General features: G+C 47.3%; 1 protein-coding gene and 1 long non-coding RNA gene across 2 annotated transcripts in view; one reads left to right on the plus strand and one right to left on the minus strand.

Moving 5' to 3' along the window:
- Nucleotides 1-15,680, plus strand: part of COMMD1 (copper metabolism domain containing 1) — a 248,135-nt gene that overhangs the window by 216,208 nt on the left and 16,247 nt on the right. The gene's annotated exons all lie outside the window — the stretch shown is intronic.
- On the minus strand, nt 3,955-7,657 carry LOC145723667 (uncharacterized). Its single transcript, XR_014148905.1, has 3 exons — nt 7,290-7,657; nt 6,939-7,108; nt 3,955-5,912 (listed from the first exon to the last, which is right to left on the minus strand). It is a non-coding gene; the product is annotated as an uncharacterized LOC145723667 (long non-coding RNA).

A 15,680-nucleotide genomic window follows, 5' to 3' on the forward strand; every position in this document is an offset into this window, starting at 1 on the left:
AGCTCTGTGGGGTGGTATCCGAATGGTGGGCTGATGGGTGCTCCTGGACAGTGAAGCAGAGGCAGTAAAGAGCAAAGGAGGCAGGTGTGGGAGCTGGTGCAGGCTTTGGTTCGGTGGACATGCAGGTCCCCTAGGCTGGCTGGGTACAGTGAGGCAAATGGCAGCAAGAGGGGCAGCTGGGATTGCTTCTTCCACAACCTGCAGTCTGGCTGGGCAAAAATACCGCACGTGTGCTGGCACCAAAGACGGTCCAGGAAACTTGCTGAAGATCAACCTCTGTTTCTTCACCAGGCACACAGGTGACCCAAACATGAGAGGCCCAGGGCAAAGCCCAGAAGATCAGCCATGTAGCCCAGGCTGCCCAACCACCTGGCGGGAGCACCAGACTATGATTGAGAAGGTGCACGGCCATCGGGGTGACAACAGGTTGGGCAGCAGGGGTGCCAAAAGAGCATCTGTGACCTAGAAGCTTTTTGTGGGCCCATGTCAGACTGTCCCATTGACAGTCTTTGTAGCCACAAAGGAACGGGCACTTGCCAATAGTCTTCTCAGCTTCAGTGAGCAGTCTGGGTGCCTTTCACCCCACCTTCTCCAGGAAGCCTCCCAGACTTTCCCAAGTCTGGCTAATTGTTCTCTTTTCTCATCTCAGAGCTCTTACTTTCCGCACCTCACAATTTAGCACTTAATCAGACACAGCTGTGCATTCCTCTCTAATTGTTTTGGGTGTGTTTGTCCTGTCTCTGGGCGAGATTACAGCTTCCTTTAGAGCAAAGACTCGCGATCTTTTTGGGAGGGCTCCTGGGAGACATACGGATGTATGTGAGGGCGTTCTGGACAAGGGAAATCACTCACATTCCTGCAGTGATTTATAGTTTAGAAAGTGCCTTTTTTTTTTAAACTAATCTCTACACCCAACATGGGGCTCAAGCTCACGACCCTAAGATCAAGAGTCATATACTCCACCAACTGAGCCACCAGGTGCCCCTAGAAAGTGCTTTTACTTAAGTTATCTTCTCTACTCCTTATAGTTGTCCTGAGAAGTGTGTGTGTTTTAGCATCTACATACAATGAAACTGAGACGGAAGAGGTCAACAACCTGCCTGAGGAAGAGACAAAGTGAGTAGCAGAGGGGAGATAAGCCTGGGATTCCTGACTCGTGGCCAAGAGTCCCATAGGAGCTCATGTGTTGACAGCGAAGTCCCTAGTGGAGAAGAGGGGGGAAGGAGAAGGGAGGTGTGACTCACATGCCTTTCCCTGATGGAAATCTTGGGGTGAGACAAGTGAGGGGGATGTGGCCCTGCTTTACAGAGCTACCAGGTCAGGCTTCACTGAGACCACTCATTTCTCTTTCCATGATCATTCTCATGGATCATGGATCCTCTATCCACCATCAGGCACAGTCCTCTGCTTTTCCCAGCATCTGACCTCCCACATCTACTCACTCCCACCCCTACTCACTCCTACCCTCCAAATCTTTTTATGTAATCCTCTGGGACTGCAGACTTCAACAAGCAAACTGAATTGAAGGTTGCTTCATCCATCCATCCATCCATCCATCCATCCATCCATCCATCCATCTATCCTTAAGCTCTACTCAGAATGAAATCCCCACCTTCTTTGCTTCCCTGAAGCTCTAGGAGATGAAGGTGCTCATTTTTTCATCTCTGTGTCTCCCAGGGCCCAGAGGTGGGGTTAGTACTCTCTCTCTCATCATTTCTCCTCCACCTCTTACAAACACTCTTGTTCTTCCACTCTTGAGGAGACCTCTGCCTAGCCATATCCCTCTTCCTTTCTGGCGGTTCCCATCTTCTGACCTCCTTGTCATTCCCTCTTCCTCACTTTCTTAAGACTTCAGCTCCCAGCTCCGTGACCTTCATACCATGACCTTGACTTCAATTCCTGCCCATATCTTCCTGGGTGGCTTCACTGCCCACACAGGTGACCTATCCAATACCCTGCCTCTCATTCCCTTGGCCTCATATTCTCCAGTGACTTTCTCTTCTACTCTCCCCTATCATATCCTGGCTTTGTCATTAAATCTCTCCACCTCCTGAACCACTACCTTAAGCATCCAGATTGCTGACCCAAGTCAGCAACCCCCTCTTCTTCCAAAATGACTAAACATTTGATACCTCCAGCGCATTGATTCCTTTCTCTCTTATCATTCATCACGTCAACCTCACTTTTGCCAAGGTTCTCAATTCCTTGGCAAAAGGAATTTGCTCCTCTACCCTAGGAATTCCCTCACCTGAGCCTGCACCAGAGCAGACACCTGAGCTCTCCTGGAGGAAATCACTTAGGAGGGCCAAAGGGTGCCTTATAAGTTCACACCACCAACCTCAAGTCGGTTGCCATACTGCCATTTCAACCTTCCCACTTCCTTTTTTTTTTTTTTTTAAAGATTTTATTTATTTGACAGAGAGAGACACAGCGAGAGAGGGAACACAAGCAGGGGGAGTGGGAGAGGGAGAAGCAGGCTTCTTGCTGAGCAGGGAGCCTGATGTGGCGCTCAATCCCAGGACCCTGGGATCATGACTTGAGCTGAAGGCAGACGCTTAACGACCGAGCCACCCAGGCACCCCTCAACCTTCCCACTTTCTGCAAGGACTCTGTCACACCTTCTCCACTCTCTTTAAATCTGTCAGCTCTCCCTGCCCCACCCCCAGCCTCCTGTATGTCACAGAGCAAGAGAAAATCATCCTGTGGAAGGATTCAATGTCCCACACCAAACCTGCCTGATTCAGTCCTCCTCCAACTTCCTCCCTCCTGTTATAATAGAGGAGGTAGCCTCCTGCATGAGGTTAGACTTTCCACCCATACTCTGGTTCTGGTCCTCTCCCATGGTCACAGGAACCTTTATTGTCCATTGTCCTCTCACTGCTATACCTTCATCTTCCTCTTCTCTATAGGATCCTCCCCATCTGCATTTAAACACACTCAAGTTACTCTATCCTAAACCCAATGCTGATAGAACATTTCTCTCCAGCTGTTTCTCTCTCTGACCCTTCAAACCTTTCTGTCTGCATGAAGTACCGTTCTTCATTTCTTCGCCGCTCACTCACTCCTCAATCCACTCCAGTCTATCTCTTTGCCCTTCACTATACCAGTCACTGCTCTGTGAAACTCCCAATGACACTAAGGTCAGTCAATTCAGGGTATGTTATTTAGTGCTCATCTCCCTAGGGTCTCTCAGCCGTTTTGAGTGCTGTTGACTACTGCCTCCTTATAACATGTTCTTTCCCTGGGAAATCCCTCCCTCCCCAAGCTCCTAGTTTTCTTCCTGACCCTCTGGCAGCTCCTCTGCTTCATCTGCAGATAGTCTGCCTCTGTTCAGCCTTTAGGTAAGTCCTAGGCCCTCTTCCAGTTGAGCTCTATACTCTCCGAGGAGACCACCTTATTCTCCTGGCTTTATTACCACCTCTACTTACTACTTCAGTTTCAGCCCCTCTTCAGAGACCTGGACCATATGACCAATGACCTACTCAACATCTCCACTTGGGCACCTCACAGGCACCTCAGACCCACCTTGACCAAATGTGAACCTTGGGAAGATTTTCTCGGTTCTCTTCCCTGAGGGTCCCCCAACTGATAAAATGGCACCACTGTCCATCTGGTTGAAGAAGCAGGGAACTGGGAGTTTTCCTTGATTCCTCCCTAGTTAAGCAATCACCAAGTCCTGTTGGTATTCTTCTCTCTGTTTGCTTTACCACTTAGATAAAAAGCCCTATTTTTTTAAGATTTTATTTATTTATTTGAAAGAGAGAGAGACAGCAAGAGAGGGAATACAAATAAGGGGAGTGGGGGAGGGAGAAGCAGGCTCCCCGCTGAGCAAGGAGCCCAATGCAGGGCTCGATCCCAGGACCCTGGGATCATGACCTAAGCCGAAGGCAGATGCTTAATGACTGAACCAGCTGGGCACCCCAACCCTTTCATTTATATTTTGGCAACAGCCTCCTAACTATCCCTCAACCCCCTTTCTCCCTCTTCCCTATTCCTTCTTCACATTTGGTCAGAGTGATCTTACTGAAAATGGTATTCTAGGCCCTACAAAACATAGCCCCTGCCTACCTCTCCAACTTCTCCCTCAACCACATCGCCTTGTAGTATAAACCAGCCAGGAACTCCGTTCCACTTTCCTTTTTGCCTGAGTAAATCCTGCTCATCCTTCAGAGCTCAACTCAAATGTCACATCCTCTTGGACTCCCCCAAATGGTCCCACCACCTCGTACTTCCGCAATTGTCATTATATAATTGACAGTGCATTGAATTGTGAAGCTGTCTCTCCCAGTGAAACTGTGAGCTCCAAGAGGGCAGAGTTTGTCTGTCATGTTCACCACTCCAGTGTCACCACATATTTGTTAAATAAATAAATAATACATCTTTACCTACTGATGATGGACCCAGGCCCCAACGCAAGAGTAAAGACTACAGCCAAGTGGGTGCAGAACTTAGCGTTGAGTAACTCCCCCAAAGGTACAGTGTTAACTGTTATAGATACACTCCCAGCTGCATTAATTAATGGCAGGATGGAGAGAATGCCCTTATTTTTAAATTTCAGGGCCTGGGCAGCTACAAAGGACACAAGCTTAATTTCCTTGTTGGATCCCAACTTACGCTGTAGCAGTTCCTTTACTAAAAACTCCTTGGCAGGCAGTCCCTGAAAGTATGTCTGTGGCTACTGGGTGCCCATTTAAAGGGAAGACACACGCGCATAGAAAACAGTATGTCAGTCTGACGGCACAGAAAAATCTTCAGAAGTCAGTCTTGTCCCACCACAGCATTTAATCAGAACAGCAGCCTAGAGATACCTTTATTTAAACCAAGGAACATGGACTCAGGAATAATTATTTTGATGCAGAATGAAAGCATAGGCTTTGTTTATTAATTTATACTCTCTAGAGTTCTTGAAGAATTTCTAATTTCTATATTTCTTTAAAAATGTTTTATTAGCTTTCTAAATTGACAGTTAATATAACTGGAAAAATACAAAATGCAGAGTCAGTATAAGGGTATAAAATTCATCTCCCTCCTTCCCACACTCCAGTCCCACACTTGGGATAACCGTGGTTAGCAGTCGGTGTGCATCCTTTGTGTTTTTCTAGGAATAGACCAAATCCAACTTGTTTCTTTGACTTTTATGTTTCAGTCTTAGGAGAATCACGTGATCAACATAAAAGCAAAAAGGTCGGAAGGCTGAAAATCAAAACTGTCCCAGATCTGACTCTGAATTCCTGTTTCTAGTGTGCACCCACGTGGCTCAGTGCGTCCAGCAGAAAAGTGGTCTTTTGCTCGGAGCTTGGATAAGAGTAAGGGGCCCACACTCGATAGGGCTGAGCTCCTAGGTGCCTGAAATTCCTACATTTGCATTTCCTTCCCCTTCGGCTAATTCCGCCTCAGACAGCCTTCTGAAAAATGCAAATATTTGAGGGTGGAGTGTCCTTAATTGCTCGCTCTGGTTGCGTAAAGGGGATCTCTTTTTTCCTTAAGAGGTGAGGACCAAGCGAGGGAGGTGCTTTCTGATGGGCCTCGGGCCAGGCTTGCCTCCCCACGGAGCACGCGCGTGACAAGCTGGCCGCTCCGGGCCTTTCAGACGTGCGCAACCTCCCCATCCGGTTGCGCTAGGCTTACCTGGGGCCCCCAAAGTTGGGCTGGGACTCACCTTAGAATGCAGTGCTCTGGCGAGCCAGAGGGGGCGCTGGGCTGAGGGTGCGTCTGTGGTTCCAGGTGTTTCGGCCGGTGGGTGTCCTCACCCAACAGTGGGGAGCCGAAGGTGTGTGTCAGAGTTCAGCCATTTAGGCTGCTCCTAGGTGTCCACCCTGCCCCTTTGGGCGGCGGCGCGGGTTGGAGGCGCAGCGTCTGGACACCTTGCCTTTATGGCTCCCAAGACGCGCGTGGAACCTCGAGGAAATTCTCTGCAAGACACCGCAAGGAGGAGAGCTAAAACTTCTCCCTCACCAGTTCCTGGGCGGCTTCATAAATTTGAAGATCGGGTGGCAGTGCCAAGTAGGGCATCATTTAGGCCTTGGGCTCTAGGGCGTTATTTGGGGATCTAAGAGGTGGCCACAAGTAATGGGTGGGCAGAGAGCAACGGTCAAGTCCCACTGTGGCCCTGGTTCCCCCTTCCCCAGTGGAACTCCGGGTTTTGCAGGGGCGCACGCACCCAAACACTGGAACGTCGGCCGTGGTCCGGTCTAGGCCCAGTCACAAACTGGTTCTGGCCAGAAAAGGTCGCTGGAGCCCTACCCAGGCTATGTGCTTAGTCCCCCAACATTAGGCGCCCCGCAAGAGGGGCGACCTGCTGTTGGAGAGATTTAGGTTAGACCCGGGCTGGAATATGGTCGAACTGTCCTGTGCTTCCGAGGGGGTCTACTTCCTGGGGGCCCCTTCCCCCCAGTTTAACCCTTTACTTTCCACGTGTGGACCTGGGGGCCCCGGAGGGTCTCTGGAAGCTAGAAGGAGCGCCAGCCTGGGCGAATCTTGGGCGCCAACTGGCAGACAGGCTGGAGTTCGGCCTTCCCCAAACTTGGGGCGCCGGGCTGCGGGCCCCGCTGGGCGGTGACGTGAGGGGTGGTGCCGGGCTTGATTGGCGCGCCGGGCGGGGGCGAAGGCGGGGCCCGACCCGGGCGCCCGGAGGCGGCGGCGGCGCGGGGAACTGGAGCCGGGAGTGAGAGGCGCAGTGGCGGTGGCGGCAACAAGTGCCGGAGACGAGCCGTGCGGGTGACTTGCCCGCCGCCGACACCACCGGGCCGCCCCTCGCGGAGCAACGTATGGAGCGGGAGCGGCGGCAGTCGCCGGGCTGAGCCGCGCCGAGCGGCCGGGACGTGGATGCAGCCGGGATCTCCCGCCCCCGCCCCGCTGAGCAGGAGCGGCTCCCGGACAAGGTAGGGTCCCCTCCCGCCCGTCTTCCCCTCCCCCCCGTCTCCCCCAGCCCTCTCCACCGCCTTTCTATCTCTGCTTCCCGCTCCCCGCTGCTCCGCACTGACTCCTCTCCCTCTCAGTCCCCTTCCTCGCCAGTTCCGGCTTCGTACCGGCGCGCCACAGGAGGAAACCGTTCCCGGGTGGCTCCCGCCGCATTTAGGCGTCCCCCCTTCCCTCCGGCTTCCTTACCCTAGAGGAAGAGGAGAAAGAAACCAGCAACGGACTGTCTTTTTAGTCTCTTGCCTATTCCACCCCCACCCCCACGGGGCCCTGGGACATCCCCCCTGCTCGCTGCACCCCAACTTCCGGGGGAGCCCGCGCGGGGGTGATGGCAGGCATTGGGAAGGGGCGTCTGGGGCCGGCGTCCTCACTTGGCTTCCACCGCGTTTTGGGTAGGGGGCCGTGCGTATTTTCTCGCTCGCACCCCCTCACCCCACCCTCGCACTGCGCTGGTCTCGGTTGCCGCATGGGGAGATCAGGTGTTTTGCGAGCCAAAGAGCCGCCAGCCGCCACTCCCCACCCCCATCTGCCTGCCGCTGCCACCTCCGGGTCCCCAAAGGCTGGTTTCTGGGAAACTTAGGGAGAACCTTTCGCTTTGACCTCTAAAAAATTGTTCCACGCCGCCGGCGTTGAATGATTAACCAGGCTACTAGTCTGAGACCTGGGGAGGGGGATGGGTGGGAGCTGCCCGGAGCGTGTAAGGCAGGCCTTGGCAAAACACCTCGCTGGAAGGGTGGGCGTGGGGGCGCTCGGTGGGACCCTGTGGGCGGAGATCCTGGAGGCTGCCCGGGAACGTCAGGCGGACCCTTATGGAGGTAGTAAAATCAAGTCACCTTAATATCCCGGCCACGGTATTTTGCACTTAGGACGGGGGAGCCCCAGAACCCATTATCTCCCTACAAATGTCAGGGCATGAAAGCTTATCTCTGAAATTAACACATTGTAAGCCTGCGTTGGCGAGGAGGCTCCCTCTCCTGCTTAAAAACTCAGGGATGGTATGTTTGTCTTTGCTCCCCTATCCCCCATGGCCTCGTGAACCTTCCCAATTTCGTGGAAAGATAGTTTAGAACAATTATACCAAGGGAGGCCCCTCCCTTGTTGGAGCCTTGCTGTAGATTGCAGATTTCTAAACCAGTTGGTGAATATGGGCGTCTACTTGTTATAACATTTTTCCGGTGTATTTTGCCTCGGGAGGTGGTCAACAGGGTCAGGATCGGGACCAGGAAAGCGGGGGGATCGGAGCCTAACCCAGTCTGAGGGCTCTGGAGCCGAGCTGTCTCCTGGTCGTGCCCATGTGGATCTGACAGCTTACCCCGGTGGGAGGACAGGCTTGGGTGGTCACTTTTTCCCACTGTCCTAGTTCTCACTTCTCTTTCTTTTGAATAGAGGTTATTAAGCCTGGTGGAATTTGGGAGACTGTTACACACACAGTCTTGTGCTGTTAAATCAGATTAGATTTTAAGACCAGGGAATTGCAGAACCCTATAGAATTCTCTACATGAGAAAACCTTTCCCCCCTGCCCAGCTTTGCGAATGTCTGTATCTTTGGATCTAATGTTTGAAATTACTTTTTCAGTTTGAAATACTGCTTTTCCCCTCGGCCATCTCCCAACAGCAGGGGCTCACTGCTCTTCATTTCATGTGTGTTGATGAAAGGCCTAATTCTCCATAAAAGTTCAAGTTCCCACCCTCACTGTTCACTGGTCTTGAATCTGCCACATACCGTTCTGTGACCTCTGGCAGGTTGTTGACCATCCCAGTCTTATTTTCCATAATGGGTTTTGGGGATGGCAGCCCCTGCTCAACAAGATTGTTTTTGAGGACAGATAGGATAATGTCTGTCCAACTCCGGGCTCTGCATCATGGGAATTAAGAAGCACTTAATGGGTGGTGGTCATTGTGTAATCAGTATAGACGTTCCTCTAGACATCAACTTCCCCTTACCAAAAACAGTAACTGGGAACCAGTTAGATTGGTCTGACTGACACTGAAATCAGCCAGATTTGGCAGATGCAGATAAAGTTTTTAAAATCCAAGAAATGAAGTAATCTTTTGATGAAAAGAAACATAATATGCTTGTAAAAATGATGATTTTTTTTTCCTGGGTTTCTGATGGATAGCTGAGTAATGGCTTGTAGTTTTGAAGAGTTCTGTGTTTAAAAAAACAATTTAGATTTCTCCAATGCTAAGACACTACAGTTTTGCTAAAACAGGAAAGTGGAACTGATAATTCATGGTTGATTTTTCACTATACAAGTTGTTCAAATATGTGTCTTTTTAATTTTTTATTATTATTTTTAAAATTTTATGTATTTATTGGTGAGAGAGAGAGAGAGAGAGAATGAGAGAGAAAGCACAAGCAGGGGGAGGGAGAGGGAGAGCTGAGCCGGAAGCCTGCCAGTTTGTGAACCGATGGACTGACAGACTGGGCGGTCGGTCGGAGGAGGGACTGCATCCCAGGACCCTGGGATCATGACTTGAGCCTAAGGCAGACGCTTAACTGACTGAACCACCCAGGCGCCCCTAAATGTGTGCCTTTTTTAGAGGTACATTGGAGAAAAAGGAGTTATATTAGGAAATGAGGAATCTAAAAAAAATGGATCATTCTGCCTTACGTGATGCGTTGTTGGTACAAAGCTAAGATGTTCTGGATAGAAATGCATGAGGCTTTTTCAGCTGATGCAGGATAAGAGAAAAGATGAATCCATTGTTTCTTAAAGAAACTTTGAAACTTTAAGTTTTAATGTTTTCTGGTAATGCCTGTTTTTTTGTTTTGTTTCTTTTGGAACCATAATTTAGGGATCCTGACCCGGGGCTGTGAATGTGCCTCAAGTGTCCTCTGTTCTTAACATACTGGGTCAGTGCTTTTAATTCTTTCTAACTTGCTTAATAGCCACAATATTTGACTTTACTTAGTTTTTTTGACAGTTTTATTGGACAGTTTGTTAAAGACTTTAACAATTAATAAATGCCAATGGTTACTTTTATAAACATTAAGATTCTTGCACCTGAATATTTGGTTATATAATCTATTGCAACATGCCCAATTGTGATGTATAACTGACTTACAAATACTGGAAAATTCTCATAAAGGCCTTTTGGTCTTATACGCAGATGCTCAGAGGGAACTAAAATCATTTCAATCAATTGCGTGGTAATTTTAGTGTATACAGAATGTTAAAACATGAGTTAAACCAGGCTCTGACAGTTTGAAGGTTGGGTTTCCCAGCTGACCTAATCAAAAGCACTCAGGAAGGACCCCGGCACCCGTAGCCAACAGGTGTGTAGATACAGCTGTCTCCTCCCCCACACTCACCCCCACGGGGGATAACTGTTAACTAGGTGCTTGCCAGAGATTTCTCCAAATTGTAGGATGAATAAATTCCTCTCTGGAGAGGCAATTACCGCTCAAATAAGAGGTATATGTGTGTAGTATAAGACTTTAAGAGAATTGATGCAATGATTTCATCATCACCTGGTGATGAGGCTTTGCTAGTCTGAACAGAACTTCGGTGGGAAGCACTTGTACTTGATGGAGAATTTGTTATTAGGGCATTTGTGGCACAATTACTTTCCTGCTGGAAAAAGTTCATTGTACCAGTTTTCTATATGTTAGAACTCTGAGCTGAGATTTTGCACTTACCGTGTATTGCCACTACTGTGAACTTGATGTTCTTTGCCCATCAGCTTTGTCTGCTTGCCTTTCTTAATTTTTGTAACAAAATTCAAATTTCCTTTTTTTTTTTAAGTAGGCTCCATGCCCAGCGTGGGGCTTGAACTCACAATCCTGAGATCAAGAGTCTCATGCTCTACTGACTAAGCCAGCCAGGTGCCCCCCAAATTCAAATTTCTTTTGAGAGTTAGCATTGTTGATAAGGTTATAACATGTTTTGAAATATTTTGTGTAATTTTAGCTTTAGGTGTTTCCATAGATGACTTTGCTACAAATAATTTTCTGTGCATCTGTGAACATTCACTTAGAGCAGGGTTTAAAATTGTATTCTGATGTGGCTACAGAGGGGAAATTCCCAGTAGCCAGGAAATTGACACTTTCTACTTTTCATTCTGTGGCATTTAAAAACAGGTTTATTGTTCCAGTGTTTGCACTCTGATGTGATTAGGATGTACGTTGCTTACCAGAATACTTTTAAAAAATGATAATCCGAGGGAATCAATTCTAGAGTGTGGCCAGGTTCTGTCGGAGTGGTGGTTTAGTGGTTAAGAGTATGAACTTGGAGTCAGTCAGATGAAGAATTTTTTTTTCTTTAACTTGAGGTAATAGCATACGGTAAAGTGTGAAGTGCTCTAATATTGTATGTACCTCCTGAATGTATATCCACCACCCCGCTCAAGAAGCAAACATTTTTAGTACCCCAAAAGGTGCCTGCGCCCTTTCTAGTCAGTATCCGCCCTCTAGAGGGAACTTTCATATCATCTTAGATGTGACTCCTTTCATATAGATCGGTTTTGCCTGTTCTTGAACCTAATAGAAGTGGAATTACAGAATCATACTGTGTATAGTCTTTTGTGAAACAGACTTGGTTTTGAGTTGGTTTTTGCCACTGTATGACTGTGGTTACTGTGACTAAGTTCCTTAACCTCTCTGAGCCTCAGTTTCTTCATTTGTGAAATGGGGGAGATGAAACGATCTCACATTTACTAGGAAGATTAATGTGATCATGCACCTAAAATATCTAGCACTGTGCTTGACATGAGGTTTCCTTGTCCCCCTTTTATTTCTTTAAAAAGGTGATAACTAAAGGGGCGCCTGGGTGGCTCAGTTAGCTTAGCGTCCAGCTCTTGATTTCAGCTCAGGTCGTGATCTCATGGGCCGTGGGATTGAGCCACACTCAGCAGGGAATCTGCTTGAGATTCTCTCCCTCTGCCCCCTTCTTCAACTCATGCGTGTGTGGTCTCTCTCTCTCTCTCTCAGAATAAATAAATAAATCTTTAAAAAAAAAAGTGGTAACTAAAGCAATTATATCTTCCTTGTTTTAATAATGCTATTTCACTATAAAAGTTATGTTGGTCTTTTGCTGAAAGTTAGAAGCCAAGTTTTTGTTGATTCAACACTTTGTTGATGTAGCTTTCAGCTTAAATAAGACATATTATGTCTTGATAACTGATCACCTATTATTATTATTATTTTTAAAGATTTTATTTATTTATTTGACAGAGAGAGACACAGCGAGAGAGGGAATACAAGCAGGGGGAATGGGAGAGGGAGAAGCAGGCTTCCTGCGGAGCAAGGAGCCCGATGCGGGGCTCAATCCCAGGACCCTGGGACCATGACCTGAGCCGAAGGCAGACGCTTAACGACTGAGCCACCCAGGCGCCCCCACCTATTATTTTTTTTTTAAAATTATTTATTTTGGAAAGAGAGAGAGAGCGAGCAGTGGGGGAGGGACAGAGGGGAAGAGAGAGAATTTCAAGCAGGCTCCCCAAGACCTGAGCCGAAATCAAGAGTCAGACACTTAATGGACTGAGCACACAGGCACCCCTCCTGTTATTTTTATTTGACATTTTCTCTGTAAGTCATGAAATGACAGTCATTGAAATGTCCTATTTAGAGCCCATCAGTCACTTGCTGTCACTTGCATGGTATAAGCTAGGGTGCAATGGTGACAGTTTACACTTGATTATGAAATCTATGGAAGAGTTTAGATAAGAGGGAACAGAAGTGCCTGGGATATCCAGAACAATGTTTACTGCTTTATGTTTTGTGAAATAATTATTTCAGAAGTGAAAGCACAGGGCCAGTTGTTAGGCTCAGACCATTGCATGCTCAGACAAACCTTTTAAAACATTCGCAACTTTATAATCTTCCTCTGCAAGTAGTATTACGTATTCAGTGTTTCTCATGTTCCCAGTGTTCTGGTGGGCTTTTTGGATACTTTCTATTTTTGGAGCCACTCTTTAAATATAACTCGGGTGGTACTGTGGCATTTTTTCTAAAAGACTTTTTTTCTTATGATGTTTATTTAGGGGGAAAAAAACAAGGTAAGGTAAAGGAAAAGAAAATTTCACCATCTCTTAACACTGTAACTACTCTTAACTTGGTTTGGATCCTTCTAGGTTCTTTTCTCTGCATCTGTACACTTCTAAAATGGGCTTAGGAAAAACACATTGCTGATACTTTGGGCAAATTTAAAATGGGTTGTATGGCCTGCCTAGAGATACATCTGGCTGAGAGGGTCTGAGGCTTTGAAGGCTTAGGTTCAAATCCATCCCCACTCTGGCCCCTACTTGTGGCTCTGCCGTTGTCAGGGGTCCTGGGCATGCAGTCCCCCAACACTCCCATCAGGACCCCTGTCTTCCAGATTACAGTAGCTGAGAGAGAAAACCTGTCCTTGGGACCCCCCTCCCCCTAAGACCTCAAGATGATGTATAATCAGATGAGCATTTTGTTCACTTAGCCAGCATGCATTAATTGAGCACTTACTGTATGCCTAGCACTGTGCTTGGCCCCATGTGTATTCCTAGATAGGTCAGACACAGTTCTGCCCTTGAGTTAGCAGTCTGTGGAAACTCTAACCCAGAACTGATGAAAGAGTGTTCTTGTAGAGGTACAAGCAATGTGCAGTTTGCGGGGCAGCCAAGAAAGGCTTCCTGAGAAAGTGGTGTTTGGGCTTAGCCTTAATGGATGAATTAATAACTTTTCGGAGGGCAGAGGCAGGTATTGCAGGCTTATGGCAGTGTGTCAGGGAAATAGCAGGTGATCCTGCGGGTTTGGAGGTCAGGGTGTTTAGGAAGGGGTAATAGGACACGGTGCAACCCTAGTGACCATGCAATGAAGTGGCACTGGATAGTTCTGGAGGTCGTGGGAGCCATGGAAAGTTCCTGCAGAGAGAATGTGGTGACAGGTCAGGGTCAGGCTTGCATTTAGGAAGATGAGCTTGAGCCTGACAGGTCGATGCAAGGGACGTGTGATCATGGGCCGTCATTTTACAGCCTCCTGATGGGGAATGGTTTCCCATTTGCCCCTCAACGGTCTGTTCTCTGAAAGAAGGTGGAGGAATATTTAAAAACTGAAATTACTTTATACACTTCTCTACTCAGACACCTCCAGTGGCTCCTGCTCTTGTCAGACTAAATCCATGGTTCTTCTGTCACCTCCCAGGCTCTTGGTTCCGTTGACTCTAGCCACACTGGTCTCTGCGCTCTCCTGCCTCTGGCTGTTCCCTCTTCCTGCCCCACTTCTGCACCTTCTTTTTGAGAAGAGAGGTTTCCCTTATCATCTGTACTGTCCTTTGTATTTTGTCTGAGTTCTTATCAACCTTCCGATAATTGGCCACGTAACTTTATTCTTGGTTGTCTGTTTTAAACACTGCTCAGTTAGAGTAGGTGCTTGATACTTGCTGAATTCGGTCACTTCTTTAATCTTTCTGGAGGAAAAGTGAGTGCCCAAACCAGGCCAGGGATGGTACAGGATTAAAGTGTATATATGTGATTTATTTGAAAGAGAGTGAGAGATAAAAAGACTCATGTTGGTGGGACGGGATTTGGAAACCAGTGCAGGAAAGTATGAAAGGGGTGATCTACAGATAGAGGTACATTGGGGATCTTTTTAACATTTAGGACATTGGAGGCTGTAGTGGTGTCTCTGAGGGTCCAGGGGATAGGAGCGAGGGAAGACCCAGCAGTAAGCTTGAGCCCAGAACTGTGGAGAGCATCCATTTGGGGGCATGAGGCCAGGAGCAAAGCTGCGAAGATGCAGGAGAACAAGGAAGAGAATCTGGGTTCGGTGGTCTTGAATTTGGGGTGAATTTTGGGGTGTTAGGTGCCCTGGGAAGTCAGGAGAGGCCAAGGACTATGATGATTCTAGAAGATGAAGGGAATTGGGAGGGTCAGGGCATGACAAGGCGCAGAACCTTTTCAGGATATTGACAGAGAAGGGAAAGAGGGGCTTGTGCCTGGAGCTACTGGGAGGGAGAGCTTTGAAGGTGAAGGAGAATGGAGATCCACCCTCCATACGGGACCCCAGGGGTACATCAAGCACTGTCACAGGGCACGGTAATCTTACGAGGGTTGGGGAGTGGCTTACTGTAGTGGCCCATGGGGACAGTGGCCCATGTGGAGAACTTGAAGTAGATTTTGGTTGTAGCACTGACTTAAAAACAAAAAAACAAAACCTTTGTAACCATGGCAACCTACTTAGCTTCTTTTACCTCCCCCACCCCCACAAAATAGGAAAAAACCTACACAGCTGACCTCACATGTTGATTGTTTAAATCTAATGCAGTCATGAATATGAAAGCGTTAACACTCCAGTAAGGTTATTTCTATGGACCATAAACTTGCTAAGGTTTTTAATTTGTGCTTCAGAATTATGTTGTTTTTTATTTTCTTTGAAAAGCACTTAACATACAAATGCTTCTCTGAAGTGCTTCTTTTTTGAGTCCTGATCAGAGAGTAACACAATTGTGTTAAAAAACCAAACCAAAACAAAATAAAACCTTCAAGTCTAGCTCTAGATTATTCATTGGGAAGCCTAGTGATGTTTTCAGAATCAAATATATTTGTTTAGCATTGCAAGGGTCTAATTGGGTTTGTTACAAATACCGTCTTTTCTAAATATTTAACATTTGGAACTAATGAAATATATTTTACATTTATTATTTTATGGCTGAATTTGATGTTTGTTTATAAGGAACTTACGTAGCTTTTATTCTTAAAGTAAATGAGATGCAGCCATTTTATTTTTCTTCTCTTTGCCACATAAGGAATTATTTTCTTCAAATGAACTTAAAATATCTCTCATG

The sequence above is a fragment of the Leptonychotes weddellii genome, chromosome 10 (assembly GCF_054177405.1).
Source record: "Leptonychotes weddellii isolate Sample4059 chromosome 10, ASM5417740v2, whole genome shotgun sequence".
Classification (NCBI taxonomy): domain Eukaryota; kingdom Metazoa; phylum Chordata; class Mammalia; order Carnivora; family Phocidae; genus Leptonychotes; species Leptonychotes weddellii.